The sequence below is a fragment of the Equus asinus genome, chromosome 2 (genome assembly GCF_041296235.1).
Source record: "Equus asinus isolate D_3611 breed Donkey chromosome 2, EquAss-T2T_v2, whole genome shotgun sequence".
Classification (NCBI taxonomy): domain Eukaryota; kingdom Metazoa; phylum Chordata; class Mammalia; order Perissodactyla; family Equidae; genus Equus; species Equus asinus.
This window is the reverse complement of record NC_091791.1, coordinates 91,131,568-91,151,504: the sequence shown is the minus strand read 5'-3', so window position 1 is coordinate 91,151,504 and position 19,937 is coordinate 91,131,568. Positions and strand designations below refer to the sequence as shown.

The 19,937-nt window shown below is 42.6% G+C and overlaps 1 protein-coding gene across 2 annotated transcripts in view; it reads right to left on the bottom strand.

The window, feature by feature from the left end:
- The window catches only part of GRID1 (glutamate ionotropic receptor delta type subunit 1), a 677,925-nt gene that overhangs the window by 22,286 nt on the left and 635,702 nt on the right, over positions 1 to 19,937 (bottom strand). The gene's annotated exons all lie outside the window — the stretch shown is intronic.

Sequence of the window (19,937 nt, the reverse complement as noted above, 5' to 3'; positions counted from 1 at the left end):
TTAAAATCTAATGTTGACTATAAAGTAAGTATGTAGTTTAAATAGTCAATATTATGGAAATAATTTAATAAACTATTGTTCACGAATGTGATGGGGTTTTGGGCAACAGTTAGTAATTATAAAGACTATGCAGAAGGGCCAGCCCCTGGCCGAATGGTTGAGTTTGCACGCTTCACTTCAGAGGCCCAGAGTCTCGCTGGTTTGGATCCTGGGCGCGGACATGGCAATGCTCATCAGGCCACATTGAGGTGGTGTCCTACATAGCACAACCAGAGGGACCTATAACTAGAATATACAACTATGTACTGGGGAGGCTTTGGGGAGAAGAAAAAAAGGGGAAAAAAAAGATTGGCAAGAGATGTTAGCTCACGTGCCCATCTTTAAAAAAAAAAGACTATGCAGAAACAGAGAAATATATATATATATAAAATGAAAGCAGAAAACAATACGATGAATAAACTATTGCTACTGTTGTATATACATGTGAAATGTAACAAGCAAAAAGATGGACAAGATGGTCACATAACAGAATGGGATAAACAATGATTCTTAAGAGAGGTTGATTAAAATGCTTTCTTTAATCTTGTTACACAATCTATGCTATCACACACTATGGAGGCACCACATCCCATCTCTGTCACGCTGTGTGCCCTTGGCTCCTGGAGGTGCCCTTGCCCATCAACAGGACACAAAGGTCTGGCAGAGAACTCCAGTCTCCCGGGGCACTGGCTCCCTGACAGCACCCAAAAACTCAGGAAAGTCTCCCTTACACCCCTGGCCTGCATCTCAACATTTTGCTTTATTTCGCTCTGTCCTTTCCCTAAATAAAAAAAGAAAAGGCACTTGGTCCGCATATAAAAAGAATAGACGTGAAGACTTTAGGGAAAGGAGGAAAGAACATCTTTGTCTTCAGAGAAAGTCAAGAAAATCATCTGAGCATCCATCCCCAGGAGGCCAGGACAGGAGCAGGTAGAAAGCCCACCCTTGGCTTGTCTCCCAGTGAGCATCTTAACAAACAGGATCCAAGCCCATCCCTGAAGTCCACTCTGTCCTTAGTCCACCCACACCCTGGAGCACTACAGATGGAAAGGGATTGAGACCATGAGGGTGTCTGGCACCAGTGCTTAAAGCATCTTCACCAACATTTAGGGGAACATGATCAGCCTACGTTGCTGGAGGAAGGTTGGGCACCATAAACAAAGCCACGAGTGAGCTGGGATATTGGATGACTCATTCTGAGTTGCTCCACACTGATAATAAAACAAGATTGCATGGCTTTTCATTGCACCACTGATTCTGCCCTTCCCAGAACTCACTCAGAGCGCAAACTTTCAGAGACAACAGCCTTCGAGGCAAGAACTTCATTATGCTGTTCTACTCCGTCCTGACTGCTTTTGGAAAGGGGAAAGCAACCTCATTTTCTCCAAAACAAGAATGCTGGTGCTGCAAACATCAAGCATAAATGTCATCAGAAGGAAGGTGCCAAAGAAAACCAGGTGTCTGCAGTGCCAGGTACGGGGTGGGTGTTGAGGGCCTGCTGGATGTGGGACCTTCAGAAATTGACTCCATTTCCATCCATGGCATAATTCTGAAGGGCAGAATATTAACCTCATTTTACAGATGAAGAATCTGAGGCTCAGAAAAATAAAGTGACTTGTCCCAAACAAATCCAGATGGTGAGTGGTGGAGCTAGGTCAACCTGAGGTCCATCAGGCTCCAAAGAGGCCTGTGGGCTCCTCTCTTCCTTCCCTGGACTCAGGAAGGGAGGGCTGCAGAAATTGCTCCCAGGGTCCCTGTCCTCTGAGGACTTCCCAGGGGGATGCAGCTGGTGACAGAACACAATGGGATGGGAATGACTGCCTTTCTCCAGCTTTACAAACAAGGGTGTTCATGGAAATGTCAAACACTAGAAAGGGAGGACACTAGGGCAAGCACCATCTCTGGATGGGGTCGTTAGGAAATCAGGGGTTCCTTGGAAACATGATGCATCCTCAAGTGGGTTCACCATCCTTGGAAACCTAACGCATCCTCATGTGGGTTCATCACCCTTGGAAACCTGATGCATCCTTGTGTGGGTTCACCATCCAGTGGCACACTCATTGTTGCTCCCTGCATCCACCCTTCACCCCAGTCATGCAGAGCTCAAGCACCCCAAATCTTAGCTCCTATGGTCATGTTCATAAAATGGCAACACATTGCCACACGCAGCCTGAACCCTGACTACAGTGATACCTGTATTATGCACTGTGCCAGGTCAGAAGATGCAACAGGAAAAACCCAGACCAACTGTGGAGAAAAGGACAACTTTATAGGCAGCTGGTAGGAGTGTGGGCTGGCATGATATTTCTGGAAGGGCAATTTGGTGGGAAGACAAATGCTTTTAAAATGTGCCTATGTGGCGATTCCACTCCTAGCTGTTTATCCTAAGGAATCATTCAGTTTCTGAAAAGATGTTTGCACAAGGATTTTACAGGGCAACACTGTTTAAACTAGCAAGAATTGGAAACAATATAAGTGCTCAATAATTGAGAATCAGCTAGGTAAATGACAGTACGAGATGACGGGATATCATGTTGCCATTACTACGGTGTTTTAAAACATTGCTAAGGGAAACACTGTCCACGGTAATCAAGAGCCAGCCTGGGTTCTGGACTCCAACTTTATGGATTCGAATCCTAACTCTACTGCTTGCTGGTTATGTGAATGCAGGCAAGTTGCTTAACATCTCTGGGCCTCAGCTCCACTGCATGTAAAATGGCCCATCCCTCCAGTGTACTGATAAGGATTAAGTTCCTCAATAAATGACATGCTTAGGGCCTTGCTCGAAATATGGTAAGTGCTAAATAAATAATAACCAGTATTACACTGTTTAGGGAAAAAGAACCTATTGCAATAGAGTATTCACATTGTGATATCCTTTTGCAATTATTATGTAAAAACTTTATGTTTATGAAGAATCATAAACCAAGCATGAAATACCAAGCACAGTCATCTTTGGGTGGTGCCATCATGGGTGATTTCTGCTGGCTTGTTTCAGCCTCCTGTGTTGCTCATGTTTTCTGCAGCTCAGCAAGCTTTTCTTCTGTGATTGCAGCTTCCCAAGAGGGTAATTTCAGTGATTCAGCCTCCTTCCTTGAGCACAGGGTAGTGAAAGAGCAGGGTTCTGGATGAAGACAAACCCACCACTACATCCAAGCTCTTCGGTGAACCTGTAGTCTTGGGGGCTAATAATGGCTTCCTAGAGAACTATTCTGAGATTACAGCACACAAGGCACCGTGCCTGGATGTAGTGAGGGCTCAGTGCAAGCTGCGTCTCCTACTCCCTCTTGCAGTCCCCAGCCTGATTCAGGAGATCAATCTGTCAGCTGTTATTGAAACATCTTTCCTCCCACCCACTTCCCTCCTGTCAGCCATTCCTCCACCTTGACCAAGTCAGCAACACGCTCTGTGTGAGTATGCGGTGTGTGTGCGTGAGCTCATGTGAGTATGTGACCATGAGAATGTGTGTGCATGTGTGTAAGTGTGTGTGGGAATGTGTGAGAGTGTGTGTGAACGTCACAGGCTCCCAGAGAAGCAGCAGAGAAGTGAACTCAGGTTCTGAGCACCGGGAGAGCCACAAAGGGTTCAGGAAAAGCAGACCTTCAGCTGGAGATCAGGAACCTCACTCTCCCTGGTCTCCCAGAACAGTAGAAAGACATCATCCAAGGTGACATGGAAATGGAAGGCAGACAATCTACAGGACCATGAGGGGTGTCCACAAGCCCTCTTCAGGACGTTGTAAGGAAGCCTGCCATCCAAGGAGTAAAAGATAATGACCCTTTACCCAGATTGACCCCTGGACCAGCAAAGCAGGCAAACCCAGGCAGGCTTGGTGCGAGGGGGAGATGGCAACTGAACTCTCCCACAATTAGTGGAATGGCTGCTTCCCTGAAGTGTCCACAGGGCACAAAGTCAATCTGGCTCCTGGATTCAGACCAGAGTGAACAGGATGGAGCTGGACAATGAGATAACACAACCAAAGGAGTGGGAAAGCCACCTGGTAGGGGCATGTCATGTGTGTGTGTGAGTGAGTGTGTGTGGTCATGAGCACAGGCATGAAGCCACCCCGTAGGTTGTCATGGTGGTCCCGGTGAGGTCGCCCATTACCTGGGCAAGAGGACTGAAGATGATGGAGATGTCTCAAGGCTACAGCAGCAGAAAATGGTTCCCAACAGCCAAGCACTAGGTCTGCAAGACAATTTCTGCAAATGATTACCTGCCCCATCCTGGAATTCCTGTGTCCCAGAGTAACACAGTCAAATGTGAGGAGAATAGCAAGGGGTAGAGAGAGTTACAAGTAATTTCTCAGGCCACCAATGCCTTTACTCTTATATTATCTTCTCTTTGACCCCTTAACTTCCTTTATAGAATCTTCAACTCCCTTTCAGAAAGCACAGCGTGCTATGTTGGTGAGAGCAAGGTCTGGAGATGAGACAGGCAGACGAGGCCTCCCCCAGCCACCTGAGTGACCTCATCTAGAAGACAGGAAGAGCAAGCCCATCCACCTCACAGGCTCATCACAGGAAGAGACAGCATGGAAAGTGCCAGATGCACTAAAGGAACTCAAACAATAAGGCGTTATTGTCATGATCATGATAATCATCACCAACATCATGCTCACAGCTTAAAGTTTGGATCCTCATTAAAATGCAACTGCCTTTGGGGAAATAACACTAGAAATTGTCCTCGGGCATCAGCCTGGTAAATTAGAAAAACTGTTAGACTGGGTCAGAGCCTTGCCCAGTTACTGGCTCACTATCAATTTGTAAAAGTGGAAGATGATCCCATATAGTCCTTAAGGTCATCTCCAGCTGTAACATCCTCAAAGTCTATGATATAGATGAATGATTCTCAAAGTGTATTTCCTGAGCCAGCCACATCAGCATCACTGGAGAACTTATAAGAAATGTAAATTTCAGGCTCCATAGCAGACCCACTGAATAAGAGACTCTGAGAGTGGGGCCCAAAAATCTACGTTCTAATAATCTCTCCAGGTGACCCTGATATGTGCTGAAGTTGAGATTCAGTGATACAGACCTCTGAGTCAGTTAACTTTCTGATCTTCTCTTGAGAGCAGATTCAGAAAGGGAGAGAGTATTAGGGCTCTAGGTCTTGGGTTGGAGCACTAGATGGAGGAGGATACATGACTAAGTTGAGAGATCAAGGCTACTGAAACAAACATTAAAGGAAAGTCACACTTTACATCTTCCTTCCTGCAAAGCTCTCTACTTGGTGCTTTCCCATCCATTCTCTTCTTAGAAAGTTCAGGATAAAATTTCATGGTACAAACTGTGTCCATTTCCCTAGGAAATTGAGGCTCAAAAAGGACTGTGCCCAAGACCACAGAATCAGCTATTGGCAGAGCTTGAATGTCTCCCCGTGTCTCCTTGACTGCAAATGGCCTTCCCCTTTCCCACATCAAAAGTTCAACATCAGTAGCCCCAAAGAGCCACAGAGAGCCCCCGAGCAGCTGGCTCTGTTATCATGATGGTTTTTTCTCTTCTGCTGCCAGATTCTGGCCAAGCTTTTGCTACTGATGTCTGCCTCCTCCACCTGACCCTATTGAGGCTTTATGCCTGCATTCCCTTTTAGGGCCTCTCGCACTCTGGGGAGAAACAGTCTTATTTAGTGAACCAAGCATTATCTTAGGAGGAGAAGGTTTCTGACATCTCCAAGAGAGAAGGAGCTGGTTTGGTACAAAGGAAAAAGAAAAGTCCTAACTTGGAAGAATCAATGACTCTTCTTGAAGACTGAAATTGCACAACGTCAGCAAAACCACGGGCCATAAACAACCTCCTCATCAGGGCAAAGGGACACATTGATTTTCAATGATTTGTCAAAATTTTAAATTGTCCAAAGATCATGATAAACAACAATCTAATCTGAGTTATTCCATGGGAAAGATTAAGAGTGATCTAACAGGAAGAGTAAATTGGTTTGCTTAGATTCAAACTAGATTACAGAGAGAAAAGAACACAGAATGAAAAATGTCATCCTGGGGAAAGGGAACAACCTAAGAATATATGAACTCATGCAGCACAGAAGACAGGCATCCATGTGGTCAACATCTCACAAAGAAGCACGAGATAGGCTCACGTGATGAATGTGCATGCAAACACACACACACACACACACACACAAGGAAGGATGTAAGCCCTTTGGCCATGTATGTTCTGTTCGCTGCCCCAGCATGATGTCTGACATGCAGATGGTGCTCAATAAGTATGCGTAAAGTGACTAATGAGGAACTGAAGAGATGGATACTGGGATCCAGGAAGCCTGGGGCCTTGAATCAAAGCGAACTAGGCTGTTTGTCCCTCCAGGTCTCCACTCCACTCTTCCCTATCCTGCTTTCTCTTCCAGAGGCTGGCCTTCAGGGACAGCATCAATAGACACCCTTGGCCTCTGGCTAAGAATCTCTTTCTAAGATTCAGGAATAAAGCAAATACTAATACTAATAAAACAACAATCATACCAACAAGCCATTCATTCAAGCATATGTTCTCAAACGTAAGAGGATGCGAGAATCACTTGAAAGGCTTGTTCAAATACAGATTCCTAACTCTTCCCCAACTTCCCTCCCCCAGTTTCTGATTCATTAGGTCTAAAGTAGGGCCCAAGAATTTCATTTCTAACATGTTCCTGGATGATGCTGATGCTGCTGCTGGTCCAAGGACCACACTTTGAGAACTATTGTGTTAAAATATACTCTACAAGGCTAGTCCCTTCGCATCACCTCCAGTCTTTACAGGAACTCTGCAAAGACCCAGTATTATTACTCCTGTTTATCAGATGAGTCAACTTTGTTCAGAAGTCAGTTAACTTGCCCAAGATCTCACCTCTGGCACAAGGTGGATGCAAGAACAAAACCCACTTCTTGTTAACTCAAATCCCACATTCTATTCGCTATACTATGTTTCCTTAACTGAGCATTTGACTTTGTTGAGGCCAAGTTCAAGTGAGGCCCATGAAACTACATCCTGAGGCCAAGGTGGCTTTGTCATCTGCGGCCAGCTCCTTTCAATGTTTCTTTACCCGTAAAAGGTTGTTGGAAATTGGTAACTCGGAGAGAGAAGCAGTAAAATTGCATGTGAGCACAGTTAATACTGAAGACTCTCCCTTAACGTGTTGGGAGACCATCCCTGCAGGGTTTATGTTGAAGAACGTCATTCTCTAACCCCATTTGTGGCTCAGTATTGCTTTATGGCCTTTGCTAAAATGTCAGCCTGGAGAGAGCGAGAGCTCACACCTTAGCCTTCAACCACTTTGAGGAGCTATAATAGAGGTTACGTTCTGACCAAAAAGATCCAAGTAGACTCCCATCCCTCAGAGCCAAACAAGCTCTGGGCTCTACCTGTGAAGATGTACAGCTCTGTAAAGTTAGAGTGAGAAAGATTCGCCACTAGAAGGGCCTGGCAGGGACACTGCCATGAGAGAAGCCCACTACACAGCTGGGGGATGCCAAACACTTACTATAAAGTGTAGGGAGCACTTCTCATCCCTTCTCGTGTAACTAACTGAGGTCCGTAGGGAATAGGTCCAAGACCTCTTCCATATGAAGATTCTTAATGTATCAGAAATACCAGATTTCACTTGGTCCCACTACTCTTCCTGATGTGAGTTAATCCACCTCTCATCTCTCTCTCTTGCAGTGTCTTTCTATCTGTGTGTGTGTATGTATCTCTCTCACTCTGTGTCTCTCCATCTCTATGTGTGTGTCTGCGTGAGTGTGTCTCTCTCTCACACACACACACACATATAAAAATTTTAAAATGTAGGGTTCAAAGCCAATCTTAATACCTCTCTGTTGGAGAGTAAATACACTCTTCATTACAGCCACCCATCCCAGTGGAAATACTATTCTACCCAAATAGGTTTTATATTATTGATGATGACAGTAATGATGGCGATGGTAAAAACAGTAGTAATAATAATGAACACACAATGGTAGAAAGAGTCTGACCATCTTTGGGAAAATTGCTTAACGTTTTTGAGTTTTGCATTCCCTATTTTCAAAATAGAACTATCACAAAATGCCCTCAATGGTGAAGATAAAGTGCATAAGCACAATGCCACATGTAATAATGTCTTTATAAATGTTATTTTCCTTCCTCCCTATCTCTCTTCCTGTTCCTGGACAAACAACATTATACCAAGAAAATGGAAATAAAAATAAGCCAAACAAAAGTCGCCAACAATCTGGCTGACGCAATAAATCAAAATTGTTTTCATCAGCAATCTCTTCTTGATTTTAATGTAATCAAATAACAAAACAACTCAGTTCAAAATGCAAAAACTTAAGTCATAAAACCCAAAGCTGTAATACTCAGTGGAACAAATAGAATGGAATCAGCCCACGTTTATAGGCAGCAGTAAGGCGAAGCGTGTCAGACCTGGGTACAAAGCAAATTATGGGGCAGAGGAAATCTGAAAAATGAAATCAGATTTAAGGGGAGTGAACATTCTCCCACTCCTCTAATGGGGAGTTTGAAAATAATTAAAGTTAGCACGATGGCACGGATATTGGTTTGATTCCAGAGTTTACCCCACCAAATTATAAAAATCGCAAAAGAAAGTAATTGAAGAATTCATAACGAGATTTGCTCAGCAATGCTCGAAACCCAAAGCAAAGTAATTTAATAAGGGAGGCACGGTGGGGGCTCTCCTTGATCTTTGGACTGCATTATCCTGAACCAATCATCATCAAACAGAATTAAGCAGCAGGGCGTGATGAAGGGGCCAATGTAGTCAATTGTATGGAAACCTCCTCCAGGAGACTGACTAAGCCAGGCCATCCCCCTGTCCCTCCTTACCCCTTCTTGCCCTCCCCGCCACTGGGTGCCAGCAATCTGCTCATTCGTGTTGAAGAAAGATGCACATGGCTGCATTTCTGCACTCTCATTTCTTACTCATTGAACATTTATTTTGTTTGATTTTTAAATGGATAAAAGGCTTTGGATGTCTGTGTGCTTTGCCCTGTGTCTACCTCTGCTCTGGGACCTGGGGACAGACAAATGCATTAAGAGAGAGGCCTGAACCTAGGGGGACTCCGAGTCTAGTGGGGGATGTGACAGAGCAGGGAACCGAGGATGGGGTGACGAAGCTGTGCTCTGGGATGCACAGTGTATTAAGGGAGCCGCTGACGCTGCTCCGCTCTGCTCAGAGCAAGGAGGAGCTCCAGGAGGCACTCAGGAAGAGCGACTGCTTCCCCTAAGGCTGGAGGGATAACCAGGAAGCAGCTTGGCTAATAAACAAAGGGAGCAAGTAGCACAGTGTACAAAGGTGCAGAGAGGGTAAGGACCGCTCAGGTTTCCTGTGACTGGAACACTGGGTGATGGCAGGCAGGAGCTGAGCTCCACGTTGCTGGTGCATCTACTCCATTTCTGCAGTGTCACAAGGTAACGACACAGGCGCTGGAGTGAGAAAAACACTGAGTTCAAAACCTGGGTCTGATACTGACTCAAGCTTGATTTTCAGCAAGTTGTATTTTAGTTTCCTTATTTATAATCAGGTTCTGCTGAAGCACAATTAAGGTAATGCATAGGAGAAACTTAACACCACACCTGATCCATCCCAGGCCTCTCTAATGGTAGGCATTATGATTAAATTAATCTCCTGATTGCCCCCAATAGAAGGAAAGAATATCCTGGGTAAAGTAAAAAATGAAACAAAAATCTTTTATTTTTGAAATAACACACTGTTCAAAATTAGCTTTTGTCTTCATTCTGACCTTACACCGATTCTAACTCAATTTTAGGAGGAAAGTATCAAGCCCACTTTTACATATTAACCAAGCTCAGCACTAGTAAATGAGTTGATGAATGAAGGAATGAATAAAAGACCAAATACTTAGAATTGCAAATTGTTGCAGAAAACACACATTTGAGGAAGGGGTTCATATGTGCATCAATTCAGATTATTGAACAAAGGTAGACATCCAACCGTGATCCTACTCAATTTCCTCAAACCACCAAAATTCACGGGTCATTGATGGCAATACCTAATGTGGGCCATGAAAGAAATGAGTCGAAAATAAGGTGATTTCTTCTCCACTTGAGTCCCCAGAATAATAAAGCAAAATAAAGTAAAAGTACATATGTGCCTATAAAAAGAGAAAGAAGAAAATTGCAACAAAGGATATGAGAAAAGTAGAAGAAAATACCAATTTATAAAAAGATTTCTCCTACTAAAGATAAATCCACAGAGATTTGATGGAAAAGAGAAAAAAACACTGAAGCCTGAGTATTCTTTTGATCCCAAAGATCAGAATGTAATCTTTCAAAGCCCTGCTTTTGGCAATACTCAGTAATATTTTGTCAAAAGCTTTAAATGTTTATATCTTTTTTTGACACCATAATTCTATTTTTGAGAATCTGACCTGAAGAAATAAATGTGATAACTGAAAAACCATTCAGCGTGAAGATGTCCATTATAATGATATTTATATTTGTGAAAAAATTGCAAGTGACACAAATGACAATCAAGAAGGAAATGTTTAAATAAGTTATTTTACATCTATTTGATGAAATATTAATGAGCCATTAAAATGATTTTTATAAAGGTTTATGACAGTGTTAGAAAAATGCAGGATAAAATATAATTTCTATAACACTATAATTGTATAAAATTTTTGTAGAGTTTCAAAAAAGACTAGACAGAAATACACACAAAAATTTTTAGAGCCTTATTTTGGTGGTAAAAAAACACATTGGATTGTTCATTTCTGCTTATTTTTTATTTTTTGGAATGTTTAAACTGTTCTTAATGGTGACATATTTTATTTAAATTATAAATGTATACCTAAGATTTCCTCTCAAAACCTCTTATTATCTGAAACACTGACATGGATTGGGGGATATTTAATGAGTTGGGTTGGACCATAGAGTTAAAGCAAGTGAAGAAGGTTCAGGTATATTATGTGGCCAAGATACTTAGAACTAAGCCCACGACCATGAGAAGGGGCTCTGCAGACAGTGACTGTTAGCAGGGAACATACTACTGCTCTCATTCTCCTACAAGGAAATTATACATTTAGTAGAAATAAAAATGGGTTTTGTTCACAGAGAGTTCAACTGCCTGTTTTGCTTCTCTGCTTTCCATTATTCTTCTCTGTATTTTACTTCCTGCTTGGCAGTTTTCTTTCACATTTGAACCTTCAAAACTGAAAAGGAATTGAGGCATTTGGATTGCAAAATGTGTGTGCATGACGGGACTAGCTTAGGAAGCTTTCCTTAGCCTCACTAAGGAGAATGAATTCCAGCTTTCTGTGCCGATAGCCTTTTCAACATTAAATCGCAGCCATTTGTCATCCTCCAGAGCTCAGTAGGGATGCCTTGAAGAAAAAGACTAAGTCTGACACCTTATATTTTGAGCTTAATGATAATGAAAACACAACATATGTAAGTCCACGGGATTCAGCTAAAACCGTACTCAGAGGGAAATTTATAGCTTAAATGTTTGTGTTAGGAAAGCAAACAAGGGCAAAATGAATGACCAAAGTCTAACATTAAGAAGCTAGAGAGATAAGAGCAACATTAAACCAAAGCAAATAGACGTAATAAAAAAATTAACAAAAAATGTTGAAACAAATACAATATATCAACAGAGGAAATCAGTAATGTCAAAAGTTACTGTTTTGAAAGGGAAAACTATGTTCCTGGATTAGAAGACTCAATATTGTAATTCCCCCAAATTATCTATAGAGTCAATGCAGTACTATCAAAATTTTAAGTTCTTTGAAGAAATTGACAAGATGAGTCTAAAATTTAAAAAGAAATGCAAAGGGTCTAAAATTGCCTAAATAATCTTGTAAGAGAAGAACAAAGTTGGTGGACTTACACTAACTGATTTAAAGAATTATTATAAAGCTACCATGATGAAGACATTTTTTTATTGATATAAAAAATAGATATATAGGTCAGTGGAACAGAATAGAGAATCAAGAAATAGGTCAACATATACATGGCCAGTTGATTTTCAACCAAAGCATCTAATCTATTTGTTAAATAAACATAAATTTTTTAAACAAATGGTGCTAGGTCAATTGGACATACATATGGAAAAAAAGTGAACCTGGACCAGTTCTTTATTCCATAAACAAAAACTAATTTGAAATGCAACATAGACATAAATGTAAAAACTCCAACTTTGGGATAGGCAAAACTTTCTTAGACAGAACACAAAAAGCATTAACCATAAAAGACAAGAAAAGTTGATATATGGGGTTGTGTCAATAAAAATATCTACTCCTCAAAAGATACTATTAAGAAAATGAATGGGCAAGTTACAGACTTGAAATTATATTTGCAGTACTTATATTTGATCAAAGACACATCTAGAATATATAAAAAACTAATGTAAATCAACAATGAAAAGATGAAGTGCTCAGTAAAAATTAGCAAAAGACTTGAGCACACTCTTCTCAAAAGAAGCTACAAGGATTGCAGATAAGCACGTGAAATAATGTAGACAGCATTAGTCACCAAACGAATGCAAATTAAAACAGTGACATATCCTTCACGTCCACTAAATTGTCTGCAGTCAAAAAGATTGACAACACTAAATGTTGGTTAGGATGTCCAGCAACTGGAACTCACAAGTATATAAGTAGGATATAACTAATAGGAGTATAAAATGGAATAACCACATGGTTAGGAAGTTTCTTAATGAGGTAAACACACAGCTACCCTCTGACCCAGGAATTCTAGTCTTTCATATTTAATAAAGAGAAATGGAAACATTTCTCCACAAAAGACTTATATAAAAATGATCATATTGTCTTACTCATGATAGCCGTAAGTTGACAACAACTGAAATGTATGTCAACCGGAGGATGGACAAACAAACCAGCATTTGTTCATACAGTGGAATATTACTCAAATGAAAGAACTAAGTACTGATATCCACAATTTCATGGTTAAATCTCACAGACATTTTGTTGGGTGAAAGAAACTAAACAGAAATACATGTATTTTATTAATCCATTAATATGAATTACAAGAACAGGTAAATTTAATCTATGGTACTAGAAATTCTTAAGTGGTTGCTTCTCGGGGTAGGGAGAAGTGTCTAGAAAGTGACCTGAGAAACCTTTTCAAGGTGATGGAAATGTTCTAAACCTTGTTTTGGGTGGTGATTACACAGTTGTATACAATTGTCTAAACCTGTGAAATAAACACTTTATATATGTGCCTTTTATTGTCTGTGAATTATATCTCATAAAAAGGCTATGTGATATTTGTCTTTATATTTTTACTATCTTCTTTTCCCGACATATGGTAGGTGCTAAGGCAGTCTACTGACATCTACTGAATGTCAACCTTGGGCTGCCGTCCCCACTGGACACTTTCCACTTTACACATTGGTAGACTCACAACGAGTCTGGGCAGGTTTTTCTCCAGCTCACAGAGAGCTCAGAGAGGTGAATTCGCTGGACCAAAGCCACAGATTAAATTAGGTTGAAAGTGGAACTTAAATTCACATCTCCAAACTCCTAGGCAGAAGCTATTCAAACTACATTTCTTGAATGGATGAATAAGTGAATAAATGAATGAATAAAGAGAAGAAACTATCCAACTTGCAAAATGGATATAGTGCCTTTTGAGCAAGTACAAAAGATGTAGAGATGAATGATTATGCAATGTGAGAGTCTGAGAAGGAAGGATGCATATGGAATCCCTGATGTGCATTGACTCGGAAGTAAAGAAAGGCCAAAATATGTGTCTTGGAGTATGCCTACAAGACCCATTGCTGCTACTGAGGGCAGCATTGTTGCTTTCCACTGCCCAGGGCTACCAAGTTCATATCGGGCCTTTTTCTAGGAGGTCAGACCTTCATCAAGGACCCCCTTTATCAGCTTGGCCAAACCTTCCTCATCATTGAACCGAGCATCCCCAAAATACAAATGAGTGCCATCCCGCATAAGCCTCTTCCCCTACCTCAGGAGGAACTTCCAACACGCCATGGAATCAGGATGCTTCCTCACCTTGCTCCTTCCAAATGGAGAGCATTGTGGGGCACCACATTTCCTGATCGTCCCCTGGAAGGCTGTGGTCCTTCTGGGGATGACCTTTTCTGTGACAGAGTATGGCCCCTGACACTCAGCAGGGAGTGAGAGCAATGAGAGCAGCCCTTGTCACAGAGCAGAGAGCAAGGGCAAGGAACCAACACAGGTGCCTACGGGTGATGCCCACACACAGTCTGGCACCAGGGCAAGCATTACATCAGTGTGGAAATAAATAAGATTTGTGGGCCTGTTTTCTCCCTGCATTTGCATCCACACTTTATGACCTCAGTGATATTTACTGAGTGGAAAAAAACCACCTTCTATTACAACTGCTAGATTCAAAAGCTACTTCCCTCTGAAAAATACTATCTCCAGCCACAGGGTCTGAAACAAACTACTTGTCTATTTATTCAAAGAGTTCAATGAGCTGTGAAGACTGACATTTAAACTATTACTGCTGCATTCTATTTGACAATATTATTAAATATTAGGCCTGATTCATGGAAAGGCTTAATAAATTGGCAGTCCGGGTCAGCCCTGGCGCTGCACAGAAATTGGGTTATGTTGGCTGCTACTTGATAGAGTTGATCAAGCTAAAAAGAAAAAAAAAAATCTTACCAATAACATCAAAGTCTGATTTCATGCGACAAAGTTATCATATAAATTTGAACCACTTGCTAGCTCAATTCTGCCTCTCCAAGTTTCTCTAATACATATTTTTAATAGTTTGGAAACCAAAAATAAAAGCACAGACTTAATAACCTTTGCGATGACACATGGAAGGGGAAGTCAGGCTTTTAAAAATGGGAGCCAGGCATGTATATCGCTACTTTGGTGTAAAAGAGGAAGGGAAATGAACACAGCAGCAAAGAGTATGCAAAGGGGTAGAGACACACTGAGGTGTAGAAATGGGGATGTTGCCTCATGGGAAGGAGCAAGGTTGGAGTGAGGCTCTGAGGATAGTTTCATGATTTACTCACATCTGTGTGACCTTGAGCAAGCCACGAATCTCCCTGAGGCTCAGGTCCCATTTCTACATGATGGAGATAATAATAATCAAGTAGTTCTCTTTAGGATGGAAGAAATCATGTATGTAGATCATCTGGCACAGTGCCTTGTACATAGAAACTGCTCAATAGATTTCAGGGGGTGACTAGGTCAGGCCATGAGTATAGCTGGGTCCCAGGGCAGTGAGGAAGAAGTCTCTGGACCACCAGAGGCAGAAATGAAAAGGACAAGCAAGGACAGTCTGTAGGCAGAGGCTGTATGCTACTAGATGGTGTGCAGGTAGATGATATACGAGTAGATATGCTGATGTGCTGTTAGGTGACATCAAGCTAGATGAAGTGTTACTGCGTGTGCCTACATGCTGTTAGACAATGTGGAACAAGAGGATGAGCTATTTGCTGGATGTGCTCATGCACTCTTAGATGACAGAGAGCTAGATGATGTGTTACTGCATGTGTCTGTTCTACTAGATGAAGAGCTAGGTGATGCGTCTATGTGCAATTAGATGATATGGATCCAGGGGCAGCATCCCTGGACCCCTCGCTGCTCTAGATTGGGGATCCTTAAATTTTTTCTACAAAGTTTCTCAAAGTTTCTGGTCTCGTCTTTCCTTGGGTCTGACAGGTGCAGGTGGCTGAGAGGAATGAAGGCAGCGTCTCTCCTCTCTCTGAGGGCCAGCAGGGTCTCTTTCCTAAGAGAAGGCTTACAAGAGACAAGCCTGAAAGGGACCTTGGAGATCTTCCCTTGTCCTTTCCATTATGGAACCCACGGAAGGTCACCTGCTAACTGACGGCACCAACTACACCCCCTTTTTACGTGTCTCTGCTCAGACAGCAAAGAGATGACTCATTCAGGGACAAGCCAGTATTTACTGAGACTTACTAAGTGCTAGGTTGGTTGGTTGTAAAAACTGTATGCTGTGGGCTCTTAAGGAAGAAATAAAACTTGCCTCCCCTTCCAAATTCCTTTCTGCCCTCCTTGCTGCCCCCTCCTTATCTGAGTGGCTTCTGGCAAGAAGAAGTGAGTCACAGCAGTGGGGCAACCATGACATAATCCCTTCCTCTAGCTCTGATACTGTGGAAAAGTGATCACCTCTTGTTAAGCAATTTCCCACCTAAATTGGCTTCAAGTCATTAAAAGCTACAGCACTCCCAAGGAAAAAATAATAGCAGCTCTCCAAGGTCTCCCTCTATACCAAGCTTCTTGACTCTAGCAGCAATTAGACATCGCTCCACTAACAAGCACTCTCCAGAAATGGAGCCAGAGTCACCAAAGAGGGACTGGAAATCAGAGGTGGGGTCATCCTTTCCTTTCCCCTGCGAAAGAAGTCTCCTGCGACATCTCTTGGGGGCGTCCCCTCTTCACCTTTGCCAGGCTGACTGCAGTGCTCAGAAGCAGACTCTGGAATGTAGAGAAGCCGCTCATCCCTCAAACCAGGATCAGGCCCATATTTCCCAACATGCTGGATTTTCCTTCACAGTTTCCGAATTCAGGACAAGGCCCTCACCCAAGGCATGGCTATCCCCAGCTTGGTCTGCCTCTTGGCCAGGAGATTCGCGAGGTTTCCAAAGCTGTAGCCTAGGAAGTGAGGGGCAGCTCCATAGGGGGAGGAAGGGCGCAGGAAGAATTTCAGACAAGCATCTAGGTCCCCAAACAGGCACAAGAAGAAGGAGAATTTGAGAGTGAATCTGAGCTTTCTTTCCAGTAAAAAATGCAGCGCACTCCATTTTCTGACAATACTATAAACTCGATTTTATGACACGAGTTATAAAACCCTTAACATTTGTCTAGGGCTGGCAGTCAGTTTTTTCTTGAAGATTCAAATGCAAGAGGGAGATTTGTGACCCCAAAGCCAGCTTGGGGGTTTATAAAATGAAGGTGTCATGAAAGTAACACATTCTGTGGACTGAAAAAGGATTAGATTCTGTACCACGAAGCTGTAGACATTTCTAAAGAATCCCTTATTTGTATCTCAGCTATTTATTTGTTTTACATTGTTTTATTCATGAGTCAGACCCTAAAACTCACCAGAGGGTGAATGATTTCTAACCTGCTAGCAACGGACTAGGAGTGAGTAGGATGACGAGGGGGTGTTTCCCTGACAACCCATCTCCCGATGCATCTCCCTCCAGAGGGGTCCAGTGGTGGTGTTGCCCTCCTGAAGGCCACCAAGAGTAAGAGCGGGCAGGCACAGCGAGCTCGCAAGGAGAGAAGGGGCTGGTGGGTGCAGGAACCAAACTCCACCTGGCTTGGTCTGGACTGATTTATTTGGAAGAGTAGATAGGTGCAAAGAACGAGATTCATCACAACCCTAGGTTCAGGACACCTGTCCTTTTGTCCAGGAATGGCCCTCATTTTAATGAACTCATTTATTATTTATTATCATGATAAACGAAAATTTTTTTAAAAAACCCTGTGAGTCTCAAGGTAACACTGACATGACTTATATCCAACCACATGCTTCTCCTTCTTGTTGCTCTGCCTGTCCCACCTGTAGTAACCACTATTGTGAATCTTGTATTTCATCACTACTTTGGATGTGTCTATGCTTGTGTTTTATACATTTTTAAAAGAGTATTATGTTGCATGTTATTTTCTATTAGTTGACCCATGTGAAATTGCCTTGAATGCTCTTTTTACTCAATATTATTCTGCTAAGATTCATCCATACTATTACACGAAGACGTAGTTGATTCATTTCATTGCAGGTCATTTTCCTTTTTAGCTTGTTAATGCTCATTTGGATTGTTTCCAGGGTTTTGGCTCTATAAGCAATGCTACCATGGCCCTTCTTATCTCTGGGGTGCGTGTGGAGTTTGTTTTGGGTGGATACGTAAGAGTGGCATTGCTGGGTCATAGGGTACGTGAATATTCCATTTTATAAGAGAATGACAAACTCACTTCCAAAGCGGGTGGACTGAGTACACTCCCACCAGCAATTAAGCACCTGTTACCCCCGTCCTCTCCACCACCTCTCATTTTGTACTGGTCTAATTGATGCAAAATGAATATCTTTATGGCCGTGATTTGCATTTTCTGGATCATTAATATTTTGAATATGTCTTTATATGATTATCGGCCATACGTGTGGCCTCTTCTGTGAAAGACCTGTGCAAGTCTTTTGCCCATTTTTAAATTAAATTGTTTGAGCTTTTCTTATTGATTTGTAAAAATTCTTCATATAATCTTAACACTAGTTCTATATGGGTAATATACATTGTAAATATACCCCCCATCCCCCAATGTGTGACTTGCCTTTTTATTTTCTTTGAAATGTCTTGCAATGAATAGAAGTTTAATAAAGTCAAAAGTAGTTATCTTTTCTTTTATAAGAAGTGCTTTTTGTAGCATTTTTGAAATGAACCTTCCTAAGAATCCTGTGTGGATGGGACTATTGGCTCCCCAGGAGAGACAAAGAAAGCAGGCCACTGGCGCAGGCCTACATTCATAAAAGGTCTCAAATCAACTTTGCATTCCTGATTTCTAAATGAGGTCACCTACAGCCATGAAGATTCACTGTCAGGAATGAAGGAAGACCCGGCAGCTCGAGCTCAGAGCGCCATCCTCCATAGTGCACTACGAATGAAGAGGTTTTCATAAATCTTGTAAGCGTGGAAATAGCACATGTGTGTCACATTCTATTATTTTTGTTAAAATATCCCTTGGTTAAATGTAAACATTCAAAATCTACCATAACATGAAATTGTAAATATTTTAAGTGTCTAAGGAGACCCCAAAACGGGTAGTTGCCCAGGCATCTCTGACCTCTGAGAAGTTCCAGACAGGAAGAGTGGTGTGCTCAATTTTACACAGTTGGTGAGTTGTGGAACTGGGCTTCACACTCAAATGTGTCAGGCTCCAGAGCCCAGATACTTTTTGCTGTTTGATGCTGCTAAACGACAAGGAGGAGCCATCTGAGCTAACCACTATGGGAGAACACGTGCCAGCAGGCTCCCCTCCACACAGAGCACGCAGCCCGGCCCCACACCCTCCACTCGATGGAGGCTGTGCTTCACCTCCACATCCCACTGCTTCTAGAGCAGGACTCGGGCCTCTGCTTTCTCCCTGGGGCCCCTTGGGGCTCTCCTGGGAGGCGCTGGCAGACTGCTAAAAGGTCTCTTCCCAACATGAAGAGCAGAGTGATGGGCCCTGGTAACCCCAAAGCTTTCCCCTGACTGCCCCTTATATCCACTGCCCTCTGCAGTAAGGCCAAGTGGTCACCAAGTGGCTGGGGATGTGGAACACAGGTGTGTGTGTGTACATGAATATGAGAGTGCATGAGTGAGTGTGTGTGTGTGTGTGTGTGTGAGTGTGTGGGACTATGTGTGAGAGGTGTGAGAAGGTTCCACAGAGAAGGAGTTGCTGGGTAGAGAAAGGAAGGGAGGAGATGCCAAGGCAGGCTAGACAGGTGCGTGTGTGTGTGTGTGTGAATGCATGTGATTGTGTGTGTGACTGTGAGAAAGTTCCACAGAGGTGGTGGGAGGTAGAGTAGAGAATGGAAGGGAGGAGATGCCGAGGCCGGCTGGACAGCTGGTCTGCTTGGAGAGGCAATAGTGCTGGCCACAGGTGCACGGTGTCCTCACATAATTCACTAGTAGCCACCACATGAGAGGGTCTTCAGATAGAAGGAAACCACCACCAGCACTATGCTTATCACATCTGCCTTCCCATCTTCCTCCTCATTGACCTTCAAGAGATCCGCAGCTCATGGTAGATAAATGCCGAACTCCTCAGCCTGGAACCCCAGGCGTCAGAACCTAGCTAGGAGTGAGATCCCATATCTCTGATTCTCATCTGTATAACGGAATAAAACAATTAATTTGGGTCATTGTGGAAACCAACTGAAATAAATGAGCAAAGTCTAATCCACAGCTGAAGAACGTGA